Genomic DNA, 27,180 nt, shown 5'->3' with positions numbered 1-27,180 from the left:
TTGTAATAGTATTTATTTTTATTTATATCTAATGCATTGATTATAAGTGTTATTGGATTTAAGAATATCATTTACTTTTATTATATTCAATTAACGAGAACAAAATAAATTACAGCATCTTATCAAAGCATTTACCTTGTAGATCATCTAGCTGATTTGGAAAACAGACATAATCTGCCAAAAGTTCTCTGAGAAGCAGAAATCATCTGTTAATTAATATGATGTGATATGGAGAAAATATTACGCACTCATTTCTGTACATCAAACTTCTGTTGAAAAAAAAGAGAGCAATATGGATGGAGGATTAGAAAAGCATTTTTTCTAACTTTCCGGAACAATAAATTCATATGCACATGCAAATTGAGGAATCCTTAAGGCTGTTTCTATAAAAAATAAATGAAATTTTATTGAATTAAAGTATGCTTTAATAGTATTTATTTTTATTTATATCTAATGCATTGATATAAGTGTTCATGGGATTTAAGAGTTTTCATATGACATCAAACTGCCAGTTTAGTCTAGTGGTTAAAGCAGCAAGCTAGAAACCAAGAGACGATAAGTTTGGTCCTGCCTTAGTCATGAAAGCCAACTGGGTGACTTTGACTTTGAGCAGTCACTCTTTCTCAGTGTAAGCCCACCTTACAGGGTTGTTGTTATGAGAAAAATAGGAAGAGGAAGGTGGATAAGTTTGCCGCTTTGAGTTATTTATTTATATCCCACCTTTATTATTTTTACAAATAAATTCATGACTGCCTGGTGTAATATTTACTAAAAAGTTTTAGAGTAGAAGTTTCATTTGGCCTACTGTAATATTTAATCTCAATTGTAATGAGTGCTGGAAATCAAGTTTTATAAGGTTTTATAAGGTTTTGGAGAAAAAGGTTGTGACTATCAATGTCTTTTCACTTAAAAGCTCATTTTCTGTGAACTTAGATTCAAAAAATCAAAGTAGTGATTTCTTTAGGAGCCTTGGTAGTACAGTGGTTTAAAGCACCCTGTTATTAAGACCAGCTGACTGCAATTACTGCAGGTTCGAATCTCGCCAGGCTCAAGGTTGACTCAGCCTTCCATCCTTTCTAAGGTAGGTAAATTGAGGACCCAGTTGTGGGGGCAATAAGCTGACTTTGTATAAATATACAAAAAGGATGAAGGCTATTGCTTAGCACATTGTAAGCCGCCCTGAGTCTCCGGAGAAGGGCGGCATATAAATCAATTTTTTTTAAAAAAAATTGTTTCTTCCCTTTCCCATTGACATATTCTTATAATATGTTACCTGAGGAAACATCTGCCAACCTATCTTCTTCATTTTTGTTTCGCTAATGAATACTATTCAAAGCTGGGAAATGCTCAAGGAATGCCTTCAAATTGTTTGGAGAACACTATTTTCTTATTTTAAACTTATTTTAAGAAACATAGATTTCAAGCTATTAATTTGTGTAATTGCTACCATCTTTGATAAGAGCCCATCACAGAGTTTGTGGAGTAAAAAGAAGCAGAAATAGGCAAGTAAATTCAAGAAGAAAACATCTCCAAGCTGATTATCTGAAGACTTCTACTTTAATATAATGTACTCTGGAGAAACTATATCAAAAAAGAGATCATATCTAGCCAGGAAGGAAAAAACATATTAGCTTGAGAGGAATTGAAATGTCCTAAATTTGAAGAGTTGGTTACATCCTGTATCCGGGATGAAAAGTTTGGTGGCAGAAGAACTACTCCAAACCAGTTCAACTGACAGACTCTCTCTTTTTCTCTCTCTCTCCCTCCCTCTCTCCCTCCCTCACTCTCTCCCTCCCTCCCTCTCCCCCCCTCCTCTCTCTCATGTTTATGGGAGTATATGAGAAAACAATCATCCATAATAAAATCTCAAAAGGGAAGCTAAACTCAATTTTCAAGTGGTTTGTTTTTTTGAAAAACCACTGATTTTGAATAATAAAAAAACAAACAGCTGACAAAGTACCAGAAAGTTGCCTTAGTAAAGTCAATGAAACTAACACAGGGAAATCAAAATTCAGATCAAAAGTATTTTGTATATATTAGTACTAATACAATGATGTTTCCTTACTGTCTAAAGGATTTATGCATTCTTGCATATGTAATTACTTTGCAAATCTCAATTATCTCAGTCATATTACGTGGTTTTTCTATGTGTTTTATATTCACATGTGCCATTTAAAACATCAAGCATGCTTTTAATAGTGTTTATCAATTTAGACATGTGCATGAATAGAATATATGAATAGAAATCATCTTGACAAAATAAGGAACCTTCACAAAAAAAATTGCAGTGTTTTTACAATGGCCATATAAAGATGGAATAAAGTCATAAAATAACTGGGGGGAAAGAGAGAGAGAGAACAGCATTACACATGCACACTATTGCTTGAAATATAATACTAATTTCCAGGAAAGATGGGCATCTAAAACAGTCAAGATCTCAAAGCATAGTAAGAGAAAAATTGGAGCAAATATTCAATCCATGCCTTTTAAAATCATATGACCATTTGCACATGTACAGATATGTGTTTTAATATATTTGTATTATTTATAATGTGTTTGATGATAGTCAACTTTCAAATCACAGATGCATAAAAGTAGTGGAATACACAATATGCATTTTATATTGGCACTCACAATCTACTAAAAGCACTTGTAGTATTTTAATTTCATAGTCTCTCAGATTATAAAGGAGAAGAGTAGGAGAACTGTACTTTCAGATTTGCAAGACTCTGTTCATGTATCTTTACAATAAAGTAGAATCAGCTTAGCTGGTCATGTTTCCTGTCTGGTCTACCCAGTAAATCTGAAAGCTACGAATTCTGGGAAAGAGGCCATAAAGGTTGCAGCATCCAATATTGTTAGCTATACAGAGCACATTCCAATAAAGAAGCAAAGATTTTGAGAGTCATATTTGATTGACAAGAGGCCAGAAGTAAGTCTCCTAGGCTTCTGAATAATCTGTTCAGCAATTTTCTGTAAATAGATTTATGGATCCCAGATGGGACCTCATCTCTTGAAGCCTACATGCTACCACTAGCATACAGTGTGATTACTAAATCAAATGACTATTCACATGTTTCCTGATTACTCTGCCTGTCTAAAATCCTTTTGTCTGTTTTCATTTAATATAATGCGGAATAGAAGCCGTGGAGATGGAAACCATCTTCAATACATTTGAAGGACTGATTACTTTTTTGCACAGAAGTAAAGGTTACTACAAACATCATCAAGAACAAATAAAGTTGTCAAAGTCCATTGTTTGCAGGTTCTTGGAAGCTGTCATGAAACAAAGAAAGGTTTTCTATTCCAATTACCTTCAGAATGAAGATCAAATTCCTAAAATTCAATGAAGTGTCCAATCTACTACTTCAAGTAACTGGTTTTTTTATTAAGAAGTTTGCTTGATCATTCATTGATTAGATATTGTATCGATATGAAGGAGATAAATGTTTGTGTGTTAAAAGGGATTTAAACCCAATTTATATAAGAGCATCTTTTGAGGGAATTGTGTAATAAAAAATAAGCCACATACTTGGTCAGAGCCGGGCATTTTATAGCTCCTAGGCCACATCCAGCCCTTTGACTGTTCCTGTTTGGCCTGTGTGAGGTCAATTAGAAATCAAGCGTAAATAAGTGTGACGCAGGAGAAAAAGCTGAGTCAGTCCGTCTGCACAGCCACCATGTTCCTTCAGTTGGCTGGCAGCTATAGGAAGGTAAGGAGAGAAAGTGGTTTTCTGCGCCTGTGCAAGACTCACCTGGAATAGCCTGAGATGACAGTGGTCATGGAGTGAGGGGACCCAGCTCAACCACCCACTACCACCTCAGTCAAAGTGTGGCTTTCAGGGGAATGGGCAGAGCGCAGCCAGGAGCTCTGAAAGGTGCTTTTTTTCAAGAGGCAACAGGACCTTCTGATTTTTCTTTGAAGATGTTTCACTTCTCATCAGCTTCTCAGAAGAGAAGCGAAACGTCTTCAAAGAAAAACCAGAAAGTCCAGTTGCCTCTTGAAAAAAAACACTTTTGGGGCAACCATGACCTGGGTGACTGAGAATCTCCACAGATATTCAGCCAGGAGCTCTTACTCAACAGTTCTAGTTCCTCATGTAGCCCCTTGGGAAAATTAATTGCACACCCCTGTACTAGTTGTTACTCTGAAACAGTATTCTTACAGAATATGTAGATGCTTATGTGAGTTTTGCAGAACATCAACGAGTTTTTATATGATTTTTCAAATCTCTGTATGAAATGTAGGAACATTTGTTCAAGCAAATTTGCCCAAGCAAAAGTTTTAAAGGAGAAGAAGGCATGCCTACGTAGTAACAAGGCATACTGGCTAATGTTTTCTTGCTCCCATCCAGGCACACAATAAGTATGCAAAATGAGGATTCACAATGATTGAGAATTCATATCCATTTAGAATGAGGTTTTCCATGAGATCCAGATAGCTCCCACTCTACTTGTATTTTGAAGAGCCATGGAAATCTGGTTCTTCACTCAGGACTTTACAGAGGGCAAGTCAAACCCTTTTGGATTCGGTGGACTTATTTCCTTTCATTCTCATCCGGGGGTTTTTCTTCATCCTTGCCTCCTTTACTCTTCATTTTTGTCTATTTTTTCTTTTATTTTCTGTGTTTTTATTGGTTTTATTTGCAGTCACCCAGAAACAGTGGTGAAATTCATTTTTTTCTACTACCGGTTCTGTGGGCATGGCTTGGTGGGGGTGGCAGGGAAGGATATTGCAAAATTTCCATTCCTATCCCACTCTGGGCCCAGCCAGAGGTGGCATTTGCCGGTTCTCCAAACTACTCAAAATTTTCGCTACCGGTTCTCCAGAACCTGTCAGAACCTGATGGATTTACTCCTGTCCAGAATCCTTGGGAGTTAGGCAGCATAACTTCATTAACACCAGTACCACCACCATTTTGTTTCAAATGTCTAAGAAATTAGTTCATTTCCTGACAGTGTCTACCTGAATGATTAATAACAATTTATTGGCAGGCCTTCCTGCCTCTGTTCATTGTCCTCTGGCTCTGATAGCCAGACGTAAAGTAGCACAGTTTATGTGTTTCGACAGTATTTCAGAATCACTCCTTTATACTTGTTGGGTCTTCAGAGGCATGATCAGTTTAAATTGCTGGTACTCCCTTTCCAAGCTGCGCATTTCACATTTAAAGAATAAGAATGCTATCAGAAAAGAAGTCCCAAAATATAAACTGATATTTTTAACATATGGAAAAAGAAATTAACTTTAATTGCACAATTGAGCTGAACATGCAGGAACATGAATTTTCTAAGAACAATACTCTGCTTAGGATTCCAGTCAACTTGGGAAAAAAGTTATTTCCTATGAGGTTCAGCCTTATAAGAAAGAAATTTAATAAAAGGAGACTAGATGAAAACAGTTTTTAAAAAAGGAACAATTTTTTGGCATTTTCCAGTTCAGCATTCTTTCAGGTTGCTTTAAAGAAACTTCTAAACCAGAATGTTAGCTGTATAGAAGGAAGGGCTCTGGAATATGAGACATTCTCTTTTATTTCTGAAATATCCCTGTAAGAAAGAAGAAAGAAAGAAAGAAAGAAAGAAAGAAAGAAAGAAAGAAAGAAAGAAAGAAAGAAAGAAAGAAAGAAAGAAAGAAGGAATAAAGATGGGAAAAGAAAGAGAGAGAGAGAGAGAGAGAGAGAGAGAGAGAAAGATCTAGAGATTACCAATAACTTTTATTTTAGAGAGATATTAGATAAATAATAGATAGATGATAGATAGATAGATAGATAGATAGATAGATAGATAGATAGATAGATAGATAGATAATGGATGGATGGATGGATGGATGGATGGACAGATAAACAGAACAATAAATAACATATCTCACTAAAAAAAGTGTGCAATTGTATGACTTGGCAAAAGTATTTGGCCACTGGTATGTGAGTGTACAGTTAGCAATTCTTAAAAATAATGAATGTAACAGTTATCACCATGGGCCTCAAATTCAGAGATCATTGGGGATGGCACATAATTAATGTGATGTTGATTAATTAATTAATCAACCAATAATCAATCTCTAGGTATATGTTCCCTAAAAACAAGTGTTGGCTAAGCACTTGAACAAGCCATTTTCCCCACCCCTGACACCCATTTTTACTCTATTTTGGCTCTCAACAGTTCCTTAATATACGTTTCCTTAAAAAAATCCCCAAAAGATATTTCCAGTAAACCTTATTCTCCCTTCCTTTTTGTCTATCCTTCTATTATTCCAAGCACTATTTGTGTGACCCTAAACTCTCTCTCCAAGTTCAGACAACTGATTTCCAAACTAGCATAATACTAAAATAAAAAGGAGGATCCGGCTGTTTTAACCCGATTTCATCCAAGATACTTTAATATAACTGAAATAATAATAGTATTTTACGCTGGTAAGCAGAGAGCAATTAATTGAAAACTAAGCTGCTTATTTCAATGGTACCCCAAGCCCTCTCTCAACTGGCATTACCAGTCATTCACGCATTTCTACTACTTGTTCTCAAAGAAAAAAATATTTTCTCCCACGAGAAAATAGATAGAAATGAACAATAAAAAGAAAGTGACAATAAACATGAATTTGACTGGCTAACAAGCAGACTCAATTTCCTATTCTTGCCTCCCATTCTATCCCTGTTATTCATCTATTTGTTTTTTTATGGTATTTATTTCTTTTTCTAATAATTTTCATGAAATATGGGGAAAAACAGTAAGTCTCCATGTAGTCTTCCACAATAAATAGTAATAACATCACTATAAATTTGACACTTTGAGTGTTCTGATCATTGGGTTTTTTTAAAAAAAAAACAGACTGCAATATTCAAAATAGTCTGTGAAGGAGAGTACTATACCCTACGCATTCCCAAAAAATGCATTATTTTAGTTTCTCTCATTTCCACATATTCCTGTTATATACAATATACAGGCAAAATAATTGCTTCTACACATTTTTAATATACCTCAATAAACTGTCTATAGTATGAGGCCAATTTCATTGGTTATGTTTATTTCATACAAATAAGAAAAAGTACCTATTTTCAGCTGGAAAGCAGAACATTATAATATAATTTACTTCCAATTTAACAATTTTGCAAATCAGAATTAATGAAATAAAATGTTCGCCTGCCAAAAGGCACTCTTAAACCATCTGGTCACTTACAAATAGTATTAAAATTATTTTAAAGAAAAAGGAAGTATAATTATATACCTGAAAATCTTTAAAAGTAGCTATTTTCTTCCTATAATATGTCAGTATGAATTGAACTGGGTTTTAATTGCTAGGATATTTAATTTAGAAGCTAAACAACATCACCACGTCCTAAAGCTTCTCCAAGAGGTTTCTGCAGATACTTCCAGCCAACCTTCACTGTTTTCTAACAGCAATGATCAAAACCTGTGGATATATATCACAGTGTGACTATTAGTTTTGGCTATGGCCTTAGTATAGGAAAGGTGGCAGTGAAGAGGGATAGGCTGGTAGGATGGAGGTTTTCAATCAGAATAAAGCTGGAAGGGACCTTGGAGGTTTTCTATTCCAACTCCCTGCTCAAGCAGGAAACCCTGTATCATTTCAGACAAGTAGCTGTCCAGCCCTTTCTTAAAAACTTCCAGTGATGAAGCACCTAGAACCGTGATGGCAAACCTATGACACGCGTACCACAGGTGGCATGCGTAGCCATATCGGTGGGCACGCGAATACAGCTCCATTTTTGGGCCTTCTGGGGCCACCAGAAGTAGAGAAACAGGATGTTTCCTGTCTCCAGAGGACCTCGGTGGGGGTGGGGGTGGGATGGGGAAGGCCGTTTTGACCCTCCCCAGGCTCCTAGAAAGGCTCTGGAGAGCAAAAAAACGGGACTACTGTGCCATTGCGTGCCGGGAGCGGGGGCGGGTCGCATGCATTCACGGGTGCAGGGTGCAGAGAATTATGGGTGTGGTCATGCGCACAACCCCCCCCCTGCTCCTGGCACACGATGGCAAAAAGGTTAGCCATCACTGACCTAGAACTTCTGGAGGTAAGCTGTTCCACTGGTTAATTGTTCTGACTGTTAGGAAGTTTCTTCTTAATTCCAAGTTGCTTCTTTCCTTTATTAGTTTCCATCCATTATTTCTTGTCTTGCCTTCTGGTACTTTGGAAAATAAATTGACCCCCTCTTCTTTGTGAAGACTGCTGTCTACCAGCCAACAAGATGCAGCAAAATCTATGTTCTTCCCATCCTAATATGAGGACTGTCCAGCAAGACAACAGTGATCAGGATGAAGTTCACCAATAGTATTTATCAGCACTACTTGTATATAAATATCCAGGACTTACTGGCTCTGTCCTTTATACAGTAAATGGTAATAAAGACTAAGCCACTTCCAGAGATAAGCAGATCAAATTCCAAGATTGTCACAAAATGATGAAAGGAAATTTTATGAAAGCAAACACAACTAATAAAGCCTTGCCTGATATAAAAATGTATGGTAGCCTGTTGAAATTAACATTTATAAAACTAAAAAGTACAATGTGGAAGAAACATAATTCAAATGCGAATTATTATATAATTACTTAATAGAAAGACTAGGCACAACCTTAGGAAAATCAACACATCCTCACCTCACATGTAGGAAGGACTGCTAGTAGTTATAGTAAACAAAGTCACAACAAAACACATTTTATTATTTTTATGCTGTCCCATCTCACCATCCAAAATGACTCTGGGCAGCTTACAATATTCCTTCAATATGCCCAAAATACTACCTTATGCATAGCTAAGGTGGTGGTATTTTTCTCCAAAATCTTCCTATACACCCATTTAATGCAGTGAAAGCACTCAGCAGCCCTAATACAACAATACACAACTCTTATTGTCTCAGAATGCCATTTTGCCCATCAGAGTTGTGACCAAATTAGTAATGACTAAAATGATTGCCATGTTAGTCTGAACAAAAGCAGACTACAGAGCTTTCCTTGGAAAAATGACTAAAATTTTACTTTCCATTTTATTTTTACAATTAGTGATAGGCTAGTAAGGCCACAGTGAATTGCAGTGGCTGCTTTGTGTCTGTGTTTTTATGGTTGTAATTAGTGGGACGCGGTGGCTCAGTGGCTAACACGTTGAGCTTGTTGATCAAAAGGTCGGTAGTTCAGCAGTTCGAATCCCTAGTGCCGTGTAATGGGGTGAGCTCCCATTACTTGACCCAGATTCTGCCAACATAGCAGTTCGAAAGCACATAAAAAATGCAAGTAGAAAAGTAGGGACAAGCTTTGGTGGGAAGGTAACAGCGTTCCATGCGCCTTTGGTATTTAGTCATGCCGGCCACGGAGACGTCTTCAGACAGGGCTGGCTCTTTGGCTATGAAACGGAGATGAGCACCACTCCCTAGAATTGGGAACGACTAGCACATAATTGTGAGGGGAACCTTTACCTTTAATTAGTGGGTATTTCCACAGACGTTTCTTAGAAAATTTCTGGTCCTTTCAAATTACCTTTGTCCAGATTGGATTGGCTGATAATTTTTTAGGGGACTAAAACAGTAGTTCTGAATGTCTGTTGCTGCCCTATAGCTTATTTATTTTATTATATTATTCTTTGGATTTATAACTATACTTTATTGAACTCTAAGTGGAAATTTGCTTTGAGTTCATTCTTTTTTTTAAAAAAAAATATAGTCTCTGACTGCAAATAAATAAAAAGCCAGAATGATGTCCCAATAATTGGTTTTGGGCCTGTTGATGGAGTACCATCTATCAGGCAGTACCATTTGAATTTTCTCCAGTTGTGATAAGATGCTCATAGAACACAAAGCAGAATAAAAGATTAAGAATTGTTACTTCATCCTCAAAAGTTACTTCGTCAGTCTCTTTCCTGTGTTTTTTTTTTTGGGGGGGGGGCACTTGGAATGCCACTTGGCACGACTCACCTTTATTTTAGCAGGCAACCTGCCAGCTCTTACATTGGAGCATTGAATAAATGGAAAGGAACGTGATGGCTTCTTTTTGATGGCCTCTTATTGAGGGTAGAAGATTTGCTTAACGCCAGCCACAGTTTTCTCTTCCCGAATTGTCGACTATTCCACATACAAGCATCATTTCTCTTCACAGAGATCATGACGATATGACGTGATGAACAGATCTTTACTAGGGTCTGCCACCTGGAATTGCTGCTCATTTCCTGTGATCTCCTCCTTTCAGATTGTGAGCAAGGTCAGATGCTGAAAAGTTTTGAGCGAGGTGAAAAGAATGACAGGCGGAGACTAGATTTGAAATCATAAGCCTGTTCAAAAAATGATGATGCTGACCCTATAATGCACTAATAAATTGCAGAAATGACAGCAATACCAATATCTGTTTGGTATTACTACAAGTCATAAAAGTTAAACTGTTAACATTTCTCAACCTATATTTTCAATTGAAATGTATTTCCAAAATAATGGGCAGAATTTAAATTCACCTCTTGTAATATACCTGATAGAAAACACCCAGCCTATTAACAAAAGTATCTTTGAGTGTTCACAGAACCTCTCAAGACCCTAAATGTACAAGCTATTTAAGTAATAGCTTCCTTCTAGCTACATGAGGTGTTCAAATGAAGCTACTCAGTTTGACTTCAATAAGAGGTCTTATGTGCCTAAAATATATCCATAATCAGGGCCTAATACTTCAATTTCTTGTTCTCTAGTGTCCTTTGAATGCTGAAAATAGCTTTAATTGCACCCAAGACTTCCATGGAGCACCTACAGGCATAATCTTTTCACTGCTACCATTAAGTTGGATAAAATATTTTTAAAAAATATTAATTCATTCCCTCCTGTGATTCAGTGAGGCTTTGTGGGGGAACGCATATATGAAGCCTCTTTTCCTAAATAATTGAAAACATGCCTTGCTAAAGTAGTAATTTCAAAGCCTCTTTAAAGGCATCAGACAAGACTCTATAACTTGTTTTTAGGAGTCCTTTAAGAAAAGAATCTTTGAAGGTCTTTGCCACCATTCCATTTCTTTATGAAAGAAGGAATATCTGAAGAACCGCAGATAGCTTTATAGAATTTAATACATTTGGCCCTATTCATATTATAGGCATAATTAGATCAGGATAAGAGAATTTGCTGGGCTACCATGTCTGGCTGGCAAAAATGATGGCCATTAAAGTCTATATTTAGGCAAGGAGTCTATATCTATATCTGATAAAGATCATAACTAAATAAAGCCAAATAAGGCTTTATTTGGCAGGAACCCTGTCAGCTAAGCATATCAGTGCCAGTTCTTTAGGAGAACACAGAAAGATTAAACAAGTTCTATGAGATGATAGGAAAGTCACCACCAATACTGGACGTGGGGTCCTGAAATTTTGTCCGCAAAAGACATGAGTTCAAAAATAATTCATGGTTCCTGTCCAATAATCTTGGCTCATGGTTACTCTTGTTGTTCAAATGGGACATGGGGAAAACATATGAAGGCCTAGGACTTATTGTGTGGGACAGATAGAGATAGAAAGTGGCTATTTGATCTACTGTGTTGTTTACAGTGTGTGGACAACAGACAAGATAAAGATGTCATTGTTGTGATTCCTAATTGTAGGGAATTCCCATACTTACAAGCCAATTCCGAAAGAAAGCAGTTGTCTCAATCACCAGTAAAAACTGAAAACTTCCCAGTTAATGGATCTGACACTGAAAGGGGAAGGGGAATGCAATATGTGTGTGTTTCTATTGTCTTTGTATATGTATTCTTAAAGTTAATAATATTAAAGAAGGAAGAACACAGAGAAAAATGATTATTGCCATCCAGTAAAGAAACAAGAATTTTGACAAAATTCCAATATATGTTTTTTTTTCAGTACTCTGATACACTAACACATTATTTTATTTAAACAGAATAAAATTAATATTTATTTTATTAAATAAAATAAGGCAAAGGAAGAAAAAAACCACATATGGATTCATGTGTGCTGCTCATGTTGTACTGTATTTCAAAGATACAACTCTCATTATAATGCCAAGGAGGAAAAATCACAATTTATAAATTGGATGGTTATAATGCTGTATCGATAGTTCATTAGACTAAGCATATTAGATACTCAAGAATAATTAGCAGTAATATCTGAAATCAATCAGTTTAGTAATATGAATTCGAATGAATTCAGATATCCACTTTGCCTTGATTGTCTTTTCTTTTTATTTCTGAAAGGTGTTTTACTATTTGTTTTACTGATCTGTGTGATGTTGTCTCCCAGATAAAGGAAAAATAAGAATGTGCATTGGGTTAGTCCTGGATCAGTAAAAGTTGAAACTATGGCAATTGGAAAAAAGAATAAGTAAAAAGCAATTCTGGTAAAAATTTACATATAGTAAGATAGGCCATTTAGAAGACAAATTTATTTATTTATTTATTTATTTGATAATATTTATATGCCGCCCTTCTCCTGAAGGACTCGGGGCGGCTCACAGCAATAAAACAAGACAATAAATAATGTTAAAAATCCAATTTAAAATCCCAAAATTAAAACTATAGCTCCCAAACAAATCAGAAGATTTGCTGAAAATGAACAACAGAAAATAAAAGCAGAGTATATAAAAATATAATAAACTACTCACTACATCAACAAATAGCCAGAAAAGCTAAACACTGAAAATGCCAAGGCAATATTCAATCTATGTTTTGAAATACTGTGTGGTTGTACAGTTTATATTCCACATTATCCTCTATTCCAATCTTGCTTACCTTGTATTCTAATTATTGTGATTACTGGTAACCCTGTGACATAAATCTGGAATCAGGAGTCAAAACAACAACAACAACAACAACAACAACAACAACAACAACAACAACAACAACAACAAATAAGGTAAAAGCAACCATATCTGACCAGTAGTGGGTTCCACTTACCTTCACTACCGGTTCGGAATTGTGAGAGTGTGTGTGCTTCGCTTGTGCGTGGCACTTCTGCTCATGCGCAGAACCTTCTATGCATCAGAAGCGTGATGACGTCCGGGAGAGTGGGAGGAGCCTCCCGCCGCCGCCACTACTGGTTCACCTGAACCAGGGCGAACCGGTAGAAACCCACCACTGTATCTGACAGAAGTAATGCTTTTGTATGAGCCAGGTTTCTTAGCATGGTATAAGCCTTCATTAACAGAAGACTCCCATAGAGAATCCTGAAGGACAAGAACAGATACCAGGGATATGAAATAGGAATACTTAATATGTTGCAGAAACAAAAGTCCAAGCATCATTCTTCATTGGCCAGGCTGCTAGCGGTTATAGTTTATCAGTGTTCAAAGAACACTTTCTATGCCCTGTTCTGATCTACATTAATAACCACTTAATAGTGAATGTTCCAAAGAAATAAACTGAGAAAAAAAGTTGAGTGCATACAACTATGTGTATTCTATGCATCTCGACTTTGTATTTTAGTGGGACAAAATACTGAAACATCAAATCACATTTCTTTCTCTCTTCAGGTACCATGAGAAAGCATGGAAATAGACAAGTGCAAATCATTTGGGTGACCTTTAGTGTAACTTTTCTCATTTTATTGTGAAATAGGTTCATACCCAATAAATTAGATTATTTAAGGAAACTGCTAAATGCCCTGAAATTTTCAACCGAACATTATTGCTTCAATAGACATATACACAACAACATACCCAAAACAGAAAGCGCCTATCATTTATATCAATTTATATTTTAATTTTTACCCGCGTTCCCCATTATTATGCAATTTTCTTTAACAACATTTAACCAATTTTCATGTGTTAGGTTTTTAAACCTATATAAAGAAACTTAAGTGTATAAACATACATCATATTCATATAAGGAAAAAAGCAAATAAATTCTGCTACTTCCCAGTAATCTTTAAAGCTTGAAAGTTATATGGTTTAATGAACTGTGGATTGTGGGCCAGTAACCTGTTTTTCTGATCTTCGGTTTTATTATTGCTGCAAACTACCCAGTTGTGTTTTAAAAGACAGAAGGCCATATATGGTTTTTCTTAGCATAAATAAATAAAGTTTGGTGGCACATGTCTTTCTAGCTTAAAATCAAGGGATCAAACTGTTCTTGGAGTTCACAAAAGGAAATTAATGTCTTTCAAAGCACAGAGAAATAATAAAGCATAAATCAGTTGTAAGCCTACATTCAAAACACAGCTATATCTGCACACAATTGGAAAACTCCAGTCCCCCAAGTGAACACATTTACATGCATAATCCCAGATTTGTATTCATTCTAGAAAGTTACACACCTAATAGTAAAACCTCCCCTTTCATATGTTCAGCAGCAATTCCAATACATCAAGTGGAATCAGAGAGTTTTGCCTTATTATGTTTCTAGTTTTTCCTTTATATCTTCTGATAAGATTAGCTTCAAAGCATCATAAATCACTGGATTTGAGTGGTTGCATTTAGATGACTTGATAAGCCAAATTCTGCTCAATTCTGGATATTCACCAAGAGGTTAAGCAATAAACACGCTTTTCTCAATTTTTCAAGCTATATTGCTATAGTGTTATATTGTAGAAAATAGATCATGATATTGTATATGGCTCTCATTAAATTGTGATATATATATAGTTGCAAAGAATCAGTGGTTAACTGATACTACATTCGATGAACAAATAATTGCAAATACATGTCAATTCATTCTAAGGGATAAAAAAGATATGTTCCTTCTCAGTAGTATGATTTGATATAACAGCTACAACTTTCAGCTTTTTGACATTACTGAAAAGCTCGGCATATAACATGCCAAAAGCCCTAATAAGCAGGTATATACAAAAGAATGAAGGCTATTGCTATAAGTGCATTGTAAACTGCCCTGAGTCTTCGGAGAAGGGCGCCATATAAATTGAACTAATAAATAATAAAATAAATAAATGTTAGGCCATTTCAGTTTTCATATGGAAAAACAAAAGAAATGAACAGTTGTTTTACATATTTTCTGTAATACAGAAAAAGAATGTCAAGCTCTACAGAAAAGCTACCGTAATCTTATAAAACTCATGTTATTCTTCCAGACAATATCAACCGTCCTTATGAGTTCCCACTGTGATATCTAGTTCTATTATATTATGTAGAATTTTATTGAATTATACATTCAATAAAAATGTTCTGGGGAAACAAGATTGGAACAATAAAATGAAGAGCTTGTCTACAATACATTCTCTCACAGTATTCAAATTTACCTGATAAACACAATATGCACTTATATTATATTCAGCATATTAAAACTGAATTCATACTTACAAGGCTCTCTCTTATCCCTTGACTAAAATACAAAAAAGTTCTTTTAAGTTCTTAAAACAATTTTTTACTCTTCCTTTATTTCCTCATAGGGCAGATGGGCATGGCTGGGTTTGCTTTTTACTATCACTTCCACTCACATGAATTTTACAACATGAAGATTAAAATGGGCCAGGATTAAAATTCCTGTAATTCCAAGTATTAGTGATTCTCTTAACACTTTTGAAGGGCACCAGATAGATCTGTACAGGTGGTCCTCGACTTACCACCATTCATTTAGCGACCGTTCGAACTTACAACGGAACTAAAACAAACTGACTTACGAACAGTATTCACACTTATAACTATTGCAGCATCCCCCATGGTCATGTGATGAAAATTCAGATGATTTGCAACTGGTAAGTATTTATGACAGTTGCACTGTCAAGGGCTCATGTGAACACTATTCGTAACCTTCCCAGCTGGATCTTGACAAGCAAAGTCAATGAGGGAAGCTAGATTGGCTTAATGATAGCATGATTCACTTAACAAATCCAGCAATTCACTTAACAATGGTGGGGGAAAAATTGTTACAAAATTGGGCAAAATTCAGTTAAGAACTGCCTTGCTTAGCAATGGAAACCAATTGTGGTTGCAAGTTGAGAACTATCTGTATTTAAATGAGTGCTGATCAACTTTTTTAATCAACAACTTTTCCCTGTTTTGAAAGGGGAAGAAAAAGATGTCCCCAAGTTTCCCTGGCAGGAGGGAAAATATAGTCCCTGCTTCTTTTCTGATTGAATTCAGAAAGCTGTTTGTATCCCTACAACTGCACTTCATAAAAATGCTGAATAAAAGAAACATCAAGATAAAGGTTCCCTTTGCACATATGTGCTAGTCGTTCCCAACTCTAGGGGGCGGTGCTCATCTCTGTTTTAAAGCCGAGGAGCCAGCGCTGTCCGAAGATGTCTCCGTAGTCATGTGGTCGGCATGACTAAACACCAAAGGTGCATGGAATGCTGTTACCTTCCCACCAAAGGTGGTCCCTATTTTTCTATTTGCATTTTTTATGTGCTTTCGAACTGCTAGGTTGGCAGAAGCTGGGACAAATAACGGGAGCTCACCCCATTATGTGGCACTAGGGATTCGAACCGCTGAACTGCCGACCTTTCGATTGACAAGCTCAGTGTCTTAGCCACTGAGCCACCGCATCCCCTATTAATTTAAAAAAACATTTTTAATTAAATTTTAAGAATGTTTTTTTTCCTATCGCAATCTCTCATGAAACGCTAATAACCTCTCACAAAACTTTAGACTTCCACAGTATCGCAAGTGAAAAGACTGCATTAGAAACTCCTTATTTTATATTATGCTTTTAGAACTGATTGTAGTATGACATAGTATAATTGCTGTTTTCATACTGTTGCACTTACTTATAAATACATACTTAAATAGTATTACTATTCCCTTTCATTCACAAACATTCCCACTGATTTTCATGAACTCCAGTCTAATTTTAATCCCCATGCTATCACACGCAATAATTTATTAACTGTAATTTGTAAATGAGCAGCTCAAATGTTCAACAAATGTTTAAATTCCCATCTATTAACCTGTTCGTTCTTTCATATAACTTCTCTTGTTTACTGTATTTACTTATTTATTTCTCTTTATTTACTATAGTAAATAAAGTAAGTTCAAAATCTTTACCACTTCAGAGCAGAGTTCTGAAACAGATGCCATGTTGTAAATAAATATATTGTCTTTAATAATACACCAGTTATCAATTTAAAAAGGGTTTTTTTTTTACTTTCCCGTAAAATGCATGGATTTAATCAGAGGTGGGTTTCAGCAGGTTCTGACCAGTTCTGGGGAACCGCAGTGGAAATTATGAGTAGTTCAGAGAACCGGTAGTAAAAATTCTGACTGGCCCCACCCCCATCTATTCTCTGCCTCCTAAGTCCCAGCTGATCGGGAGGAAATGGGGATCTTGCAGTAACCTTCCCCTGGAGTGGGGTGGGAATGGAGATTTTACAGTATCCTTCCCCTGCCACATCCACCAAGCCACGCCCACCAAAACAAGCCACGCCCACCAAGCCATACCCACAGAACTGGTAGTAAAATTTTTTGAAACCCATCACTGGCTTTAATGTAGGAAGAGAGATGGTCACAATCAACTTTTTTTTTTTGAAAGTTTCATTTTTAAGGGGTGTGGTTATGTGAGAAGACAGTGTACTTATTACTGATAATACCTTTAGATATTCATTGAGCAAAATAATGCAAGAAATCCAGACAAGATAAATATTTAATTGCATAAGAAAATCTTTGAACTGAGGAATTAAAATTCATTTTAACTGAGGAAATTTTGTTCATCACATCATATCCATTTGTTTAATTTGTCTAGATTATAACAAACCTAATGCTCTACAGTTGTAGAGCTGGAATAAATGAAAAAGGATATCGGTGTGTTTGCTTTGAAATCACTACTAATGGGAAACGTTTGCAGTTCTGCTCTTAAGACCCTCTCTTGATATTTTACACAGAACTCTACTAAAATGTGAAGTTGTAAACTATTATCCTGTTCGCCTTTCAAAAAGGCACTCAAATCGCTTGTCAACAAAAAACTACTTACAAAAAAAAAATCTAGAGAATTAAAATCCCCAGGGGCTAAATGGTAACCACTTAAGGGCACCCAAAAGGAGAGGCTATTTGTAGCCTATTGTGTACTTTTCCTTTAGTCCAGGAAGGAGATAATAGGTCTAATAGCTATTGTAGTTATAGACACATGAAGGATAAAGTAACAATTGCTACTATTAAAATGGAGCCACAGAAGAAAGAAAGGCTTCTTGTAACTCAAGGATAATTTTGCCGCGGCTGTGTTTATATTAGATTAGAAAGTGGGAAGGAGAGAAAGTTATTTCCCCCCCCCAAATGAAACACCTGCAGAAAAAATAGAACCTATTTGCCTCCGATATATACTGCATGTGTAAGGAGATAAATTGTGTCTTCAAACTTAAAGCGGCAGTAACGGTAATATTTTTTTTCTTGAAGAAGGAAAAAAGGGGGAAAAAATTACATATTATTCCGCAAAGCAATGGAAGCCATTGACAGTAGTGTATGGAAATGGAAATAGTAGAGTGACCATGTTTTTCATAAAGAGAGAATTAGAATGATAAATGTTTGTGCCAATGAGGTCCATTGGCAGTAGAAGTAGGGATGAAACTCAAAAGCAAATGTTTTACAGATAGTCCTTATCTTACTTATGATTGTCTTACTTATGATGAATGTTTCTTCTTGTCATCATAAAATGTCTCATTCCCTCTCTGGTCACATAATATCATTCTGATTTTGCAGTTGAAGTTTGCAATGTTTTGTGTCAGTTTCCAGCATTTTTTTTTTATGATGTAGCAAAAAAAAAAAAAAAAGCCCATTCAACTCTGTGATTCATTTAACAACCTCCATAAAAATGGTCATAAAGTCAAATCTGGTCATATGGATACAGTCCAGAGGTGGGTTTCAGCAGATTCTTACCAGTTCTGGAAAACCGGTAGCGGAAATTTTGAGTAGTTCGAAGAACCGGTAGTAAAAATTCTGACTGGCCCCACCCCCATCTATTCTCTGCCTCCCAGCTGATTGGGAGGAAATGGGGATTTTGCAGTAACCTTCTCCTGGATTGGGGAGGGAATGGAGATTTTACAGTATCCTTCCTCTGCCACGCCCACCAAGCCATACCCACAGAACAGGTAGTAAAAAATTTTGAAACCCACCACTGATGCAGTCGACAGGATTTACAACTGAAATTCCAGTCTCAGTTCAGATCATAACTCAAGGACTAGTTGTAACATTTGGTCTCAATTAAAAAAAATTATGCCATTTGAGAAGTATCAAATCCAAGACTGCAGATACCACTTGATAAACTATTCTCCTTCCCACTTGCCCATTCTTCCCATACTTGGATCCAAAATAAATTCATGTTGTCCCCTATTAAATTAGAAACCAGCTGAATAATAAAAGCAAAAGAAGGAAGCCAGCAAAAGTCAACTTCTCCAAAAATAATACACACAAGATGTTGAGAGCCAGACAGCCGAAGTAAGAAAAGTGGGCACCATAATATATGGCTTTTGGATGAAAGCAAGTATTCTGACTTAGGCTCCCTTATCAAGCAGGAGGCAGGAATTACTGGCAAAGCCTCTTTTATTTACACAACTGTGAATTACGTTCATTCACAGTCAGCAAGGATTGTCCAAACAATTTTTCAAAGGAATATTTCTCGACACACCTTATCTCGTTTGGCAAATTACCACGTGAATTATTTCCAACCGCAGTACAAGGCAAGACTTGGAACAGAGTCTCTCAGTCACACAATGAACAAATTGTTTCCTGCAAATGCCCCCTCCCTGTTTGCTCCTCTTTTATTTCCTATGGGAGGGGCCAATTATCTCCAAGGTGTGGCCTTACTCCAGAGTCGACCCCGCTTTCTTATTTTTTCTTGTCTTCTGGCAGCTCTGCGCATGCGCATACTGGGAACGGGCTCCAGCTGTTTCTCTGCCTTGCTGCTATCTCCTCTTTGCCTCTGACACAGAACCCTCATCTCAGCTTTCCCCAGCCATCAGGACTGGCCCAAGTTCCTCCCCAACCTCCTCACTGTCCGATTCTGCTGCAACAGCAAAGTTGGGAAATAAGAAATTAAAAACAAAAAGGAATGGAAACGAGTAACTTCAATAAATGGAAAGGAAGAACTGAACTGTAGAAAAACTTACACTGCACAGGGACACAACTGTTTCTGTGTGTTGAAAAATAAGCATTTGTAAAATATGCCTAAATTCAAAGAGAAAGATAATAAAAGGTATAATTAAAATAATGAATATAATGAAAAATCAAAATGGTTGAATAGGAAAGAAGTTTACAGAAAAACATAAGCTGAAGATTTTCAGATCTCAGAAGAGGTTTCCAGAGAAGTAACTATTTTATGAACATCTTACAGAGACAGTCGCCTCTCGAACAACTTAATAAGTTGTCTTGTCATAGACGCTGCTCGCAAATTGCTGAGTTATCTGTTGGGAAATAAGAAATTAAAAACGAAAAGGAATGGAAATGAGTAACTTCAATAAATGGACTTGACTCACTAACTTTAAATGGTATAAGTGGCACAGCAATTTCAGTATGCCTAGAAATACATAATTTTAAAAAAGTAAAATAAATTCTGTATTTCCCACTGATTAAGGCAAAGGCATGAAATCGATATTCAAAAATAAATAGCTTAATATATCCATCCTAATCTTTGTGTATAAGTCTAGCTGTATTTGACATGACTAATAATTATGATGACACTGGGGATTCCTCCTAGTAGAATATCTCTTTGCTGATGGCAAGAAACTAATATCTATTAAAATGATATTCTATGCATCATCTACTTCATTCGTATTAGTGACTAGTAATTAAATAAGAATGAATGGAGATCAAGTGTAAAAAAGGCACAAAAAGAAACTAATTGTTGAAATTCACAATGATGCTCTTTATATTACAAATAAGCATGCTTTTTTGGCATTCTGTTTGTTTGGATAAAGTAGAAAACAGGGCAAAGGAACAAAACTGTCATATGCTGCTATTTGATTCACCAAAGGGAAAGCATGCAAAACCAACAATAACCAAATAACCAGAGCATCCATGCTCTGCATATGTATCAGCACAAAAGACATGATTTGAAACATCGGCATGCTTTTCCAAAGTACAGAATGCCAAAAGTAAAAACATTTCTTATATGCACTGACCTTTAAAAATCAAAGTTCAGTCAATGAATACCTCTGGGGCAAACTTGAGATTGTTCCCATTGTAAATGTCATTACAATCATGTTTGGGCAATGTTGACCAAACCATGAGATAGGCTACCAATCATTGTCAACTGACTAGGAGTTGAGATAAAAACATGCCAAGGTCATGCACCCCAGCCCATGCAAAATTATATCTCTCAAGTTTAGTTTCACACAGCTTTTCTTTTTTTCAGACATGTTTTGTTCCAATTTGAGTTTTTTTAAAAGTCTGCTATGAAAAATTATACTTATTTCCATCTTTTTTGCAGACTTCTCCTTTGATCATCCCTGTACATGCATATTTATCAGCACATTGGCTGGACTCAAAAGAACAGGGCAATTTCCATTGGGTTCACAATCTTCCCTTTTTAGGGAAAGATGTAGAAAATATGATCAGTTTGCAGTTCCCAAAGGCCTTGGAAGAAGCAGATTATCTGGACCTTAATGATTCAGACTTTATCAGACTGAGATAGTGTTGACCTACATCTCTAGGAACTTTGGCAGTCCTGAGGTGGAGGCATCTGTGATGGTGATGTGGGAATGATCGTGGGAGACAGAAAGAAGAACTATTGACTAGATAACAATCAAATAAGAAGCAGCTGAGTCCACAGAAGGAGTCATGGCAAATGTAGTCAAAAATGAAGGCACTTGTGTGTGTGGTGGGGGGGTGTTGCCTAAAGGTCAGTGAGGCTGGTGCGAGTCCTCTGGGGGTTTGGGAACCCACCAAAATTTTAGGCGAAGCTACTAGATGTAACCAGTTTATGGGAAGCCTCTTAAATGAACAAAACTGGACATATTTCTTAATATGTGTATTGACATATTTCTACTAGCAAAACTGAGAAAACTCAGAAGAGTATTCTTAAATACTCAAAACTCCTCATTCTTACCGGACACTATTTAAAGATTTAGAACCCATAACAATCCTTTTTGGAGTGCTAATTTCAAATTTTGATTATCTCTTTTTTTTTTTTTTTTGTTCTCCTTTTATCTCTCTTTTTACCCAGGCTAAATTCCCTACAGTATATCTGTTACTACATTTTATAAACCAAAGGTTTATCAGAAATTATACAGACTGAAGGATTTCTATCATTCCACAATTAATTTAGAGTTCAGAATTAATGAGTTTTAACTTGTTCAAAATGTTGGCTATTTCAATTACAGTTTTCGATCCCATCTTCCTAATTTAGAAATAAAAGGCTCCTATCAAGAGACTCTTAACAAACTTTGAAGAACTGGCGTTGAATCTTTTAGAACCATCTAACATTTTTGACATATCTCCAAATTATATATTATCCCAGAACAAACACATCAACCTCTTATTTGTTTGAAAATGGCTTTGGAAAAAGATTTCCAACAAGAAATTAAGAATTAAAAGTAGGATAAAATGTAAACTAGGGTTATTACCCTTAGCACAAATAAAAGATAACGCATTGTAAGCCGCCCTGAGTCTCCGGAGAAGGGTGGCATATAAATCAAATTAAAAAAAAAAAGTTTTGGCTCATTTCATAACCATTTTTTATCACAGTTGTTAAGCAACTCATTGCAGTTGTTAAGTTAATCATGTGGTCCTTAAGTGAATCTGGCTTCCTCCATTGATTTTGTTTGTTGGAGCCAACTGGGAAGGTTAAAATGGTGATCACATGACCCAGGACAGTACAATTGTTATAAATATCTTCCCGTTGCCATTTTGATCACATGGCCATGGGGATGCTGCAATGGTCATAAGTGTGAAAAACAGTCATAAGTCACTTTTTTCAGTGCTGTTGTAACTTTGAACAGTCATTTTGTATTTTCTTGTAAAGGAAAGGAACAATATTTCCACCAGTGGTGAAATGTAAAATTTGTTAATTGCCTCTAGAATAGTGTTTCTCAAAGTGGGTGATATCATCCTGTAGGGGTAGCATTTTTATTATTCATATGGGAATTAGACATTAAGAGAGCGGCAGAAGACGGACAAAAGGGGCAATTAAAATTATAGGAACAGAAGATCACACATAATTTATGCAACAAATTTTGTTAGCTGTATAAAACTGTAAACATAAAAACTGTAAATTAACCACAATTATAAATAAATATATCAAACTTTGGTATGCTCAGAATAGTATTACACTTTAACCACATGCTAACTGTGTGAATAATACAATTGAACTGGGTATTAATGCAACTGTATAATTCAAGAAAATGTAAACTGCACAATAATTTTTATATATCACATACACACAGGACAGGATGTTACAAAACCTAAGTAAAACATTGAGAAGCTCTGCTCCCAAATGTCCATAACTAAACACTAGAAAGATAAAAATATAATCTGTGCTCAGAATTGGAAAAATGACAATATACCATCTGAAGAAAACCTGATTAGAAAAGTTTTGGAATGTGCGGAGATGGATAAATTAACAAAGGAGATACAAGAAAAAGAGGAAACAGAATATTACTTAGTGAGGGAGAAATGGTATGAATGGTTGGAGGAGAGAGATAAAAGGAAGGGAAAAATTAAATAACAGTAGAAATAGGAGTTGAAGTATAATTGTTAATATGAGGAAACAAAAATTGTGGAAATGAAAATAGGTACATTGGTATTGTTATGAATATATGTAAATAAACATATATTCATATATAAACATATATAAACAACAGTTTAGAAGTATATGTATAAAGGATATACAGTAGTAGAAATAAGAGAGGGGGTGAAATGTATAACTATGAAATTTTTGTCGGATGCAAAACTGTTGAAACAAAAAAAGTGTTAAAGCTTTCCTTTTGTTTGTTTTTTAAAAAATGTTTAATATTTTTTTTTAAAAAAAAAGAAAGAAAGATAAAATTATGAAAATGGAGCTCAGGTACCAAAATATTTGGCATATCTCTATAACTGAGAAACTGACCTATCACTCTTTACCTAAGTTCTGATCAAGTTAAAGTTGAAGCCTTCTCAAATACATGAGCTGATTTTATATCTTACATTAATTAGTAGAATCATATTTTATTATATATTAATTACTAGGAGGAATATTAAGGGTTAACTCCTGTGGTTTTATGAATTATTTTTCTTGTACTGTATATATGAATGTGCTGAATTTAACTGCACTGGCTCATTGCAATTTTTTTATTTTTATTTTTTTGCGAAAACTAAAATATTTTTTTAGAAGTAATAATAATTATTATACTGGCTAAACATTAACAGTGTTGATTGTTCATTTAATCTGCAAACAGGTGCAGCTTCAGGGAAGTTAAAAAAGTCAAGATGGTGTGGGCAATCCTGTGATCAAATCCCTACCCCTTTTTAACATTTGTCTGTGCCCCCCATACTTTTGGGTCTTTTGTTTAAGAAAAGAGATTTATTCAGAGTTTGCTGGATTTTATGTAGCTTTTTTCCAATGGAAAAAAAAATAGTAGCCATCAAATCCTTCAAAATCCTTTCTCATTCTGCTGGCAATAATATCCTATCATAACCAGGATCCAAATTCAGTTTTGAGTGAATCTCAGAACTTAATACAAATGCTTTAAATTTGTAAACTACTATGATAGTAGCAAGAGCCTAGAAGTAGCAGGAGGCTAGAAACGAGAATAAATTTTAAATTTTAAACATTCAGGATGGATATAGTCCTTTCTTTTTGTTTGAAGCTTATATAAAATGCTTCAATTTGACCATTTTAATTTAGTAAATATTACTTTAGAAATTTCTTGGTTGATTTGTTGTAAATAAATAGAAGATTGAAAACGAAAACAGAAGTAAAATACAGTTTTTAAAAGGTGTATTGATTAAACAGTGAACAAGACAGTGAACAAGACAAAGGACCCAGCTTACTTCTCTTTTTCTAGATGCTAAAAGTCTGTCTCTTCAAAGAAATGAAACTTCCTTTTCTTCTGAAAATTGACAGGAGGGAGTACTGAAATAGTATCCCTTGGGAGAGCCATATGTCTTACACCCTGATGATGTTCAAAAGGCATTCCTGATCTTGTAGAATTTTATTCAGTTAAGTTAGTACCTTGTGTCTCCCAGATGCATGTGAGGTTTGTTCTCATTGTTTTATTGCTTTGAATCTTGTAAGTCACACTGAAGTTTGGTGGCCCCTAAATAGAATAAATCTATCTCCATATCATGGTGAATAGAGGCAGTTTATTTGAAGGCTCACAAGTATGTAAGTACTTAAATGCACTTAACTTGAGTCTGAAGATCACTCATGGAGACAATGGATATGGGCCATTTTCAAGATGCAACAGTCACTAATATAGAATGTTCAAGAAATATCAGACATATAAATTGAACTCCATCAGTTTTGGGGTTTAAAAGGGCTTTGAAACTCATTTTGCACTACTAAGAATTTCTGAGTTTTTGTTGGTGCTATTTTGAATAGTGTTTGAATAGTTCAAATAGTTTTGAATAGTGTCTCTTGTTTAAAGTGTTTTTCTTACTTGCATACTTTTGGATCATGATATAATGTTTTCATGATTCCTGAACTGCATACCCCAAAGCTACAACCTCCAACTGAAAAAGAATTCGTTCTTCACAAATTCTGTAAGATTAAAATAAGAGTTTAACTAGCAAAGGCTTAAATAAGCATTAAGGAGGGAAAGGGCTCCATCAGAACTAATGCTCTTTTCAAGTACTGTATATTCAAGTTTTCTTTTTAAAAGTGAACACTTCACATTATCCTTATTTTTATACCATTACTAGTCCTCCTAACTTCTGTCTTTCCAGAGTGCCAACAAGTAAATTGAATTATTATGCAGACAGAAGTACAAGCAGATGTTCCAATCAGAGCTTCAGAAGTAACAGTAATAATTGAAATTTATTAGTCAATAATGCTTCTTAAATAGCACTTGGCACTTCAAAAAAACTGAGTGTCTTCATCTAGATGTTGCTGAAAAGCTTCCAAGTGCTAACTAAGTGACCTGCCCTGTGAAAGCACTTTGGAAAGGAAATAAAACTAATTACAATCATGACTACCATTCACTTATTTATGCATTAATGAGCAAGAGAAACTACACTGAAGTCACTTGTTAACATTCCAAACCATATTACACACGAAGGCACTGCTTATAGTAGAAAACAGATATGGTTAAAGGGTTTAAAATCCCCACGAGGCAAGGACTGGGGAAGGTTACAAATTAAAAATTTGCCTATTTTCATTCCACAATTTTTCATTTCAAGAAAATACAGGTAGTCCTCAGTTTACGACCACAATTGAGGCCAAAATTTATGCTGCTAAGTGAAACATTTGTTAAGTGAGTTTTGCTTCATTTTACAACCTTCCTTGTCACAATTGTTAAGTGAATCGGTGCAGATGTTAAGTTAGTAACACGGTTGTTAAGTAAATCTGGCTTCCCCATTGACTTTGGATGTCAGAAGCTCGCAAAAGTTGATCACGTGACCCCATGGCACTGCAACCGTCATAAATATGAACCAGCTGCCAAGCATCTGAATTTTGATCATGTGACCAAGAAGATGCTACAATGGTCATAACTTTGAAAAATGGTCATATGTTATTTTTTTTAAACAGTACCGTTGTAACTTTGAACGGTCACTAAATGATGCGTTGTAAGTTGAGAACTACCTGTACCATTTCTGACTTCACCATTTTAATGAGGAAAGAATAGTGTGGTTCTAAAATTATTCACAGAAAACCAAGCATGAAGGTGTTTGGTGTGAGAAATACTACATATGGAACAATGTCAAACAATAAATGTGAACAGTTGTCGGAAAGATTGTTTGCCCTAAGTACAAGAAAGAGAACGAGCTATTAAAGTGAAGGTGATATAAGAAATGACAAACAAATCAGCAATTCCAACTGCACAAGCTTCTGTTTTCTACCAGTTCCTTGATTTCATCTACTACTGTACTGTTTTATTTTCTTATTTGTCCTATTTTGGATAGAAAACAACAGTTTTGGCAGTGGACGTTTTTGAGACAATGGAAGCATGGAAAATTTACTGGGTGAATTTGAATACAATACAGCTAGTCTAAATTATGTCCCATTAAATATTGTTTGAAATGGGATTGGCCTCAAACCTGCTGGCCTTTAAAAAGGCCCTAAAAACAGTTCTTCACTCAAGTGCTAGCCAGTTGTAACTAAACGAATAGTATTCTGATGTCCAATATTTTATGTTGTTATGATTTATGGTTTTATCATTTTCCTTTGTATTTGGTGTTTTAAAC

The 27,180-nt window shown here is 35.5% G+C and overlaps 1 protein-coding gene across 2 annotated transcripts in view; it reads right to left on the bottom strand.

Moving 5' to 3' along the window:
- Positions 1 to 27,180, bottom strand: part of PRKG1 (protein kinase cGMP-dependent 1) — an 884,536-nt gene that overhangs the window by 410,544 nt on the left and 446,812 nt on the right. The window lies entirely within an intron of this gene.

This window comes from Pituophis catenifer, unplaced genomic scaffold (assembly GCF_029215685.1).
Source record: "Pituophis catenifer annectens isolate HBS135680 unplaced genomic scaffold, rPitCat1.0.hap2 SCAF_6, whole genome shotgun sequence".
Lineage (NCBI taxonomy): Eukaryota > Metazoa > Chordata > Lepidosauria > Squamata > Colubridae > Pituophis > Pituophis catenifer.
The sequence above is the reverse complement of the archived record's forward strand: the minus strand, read 5'-3'. Positions and strand labels throughout refer to the sequence as shown.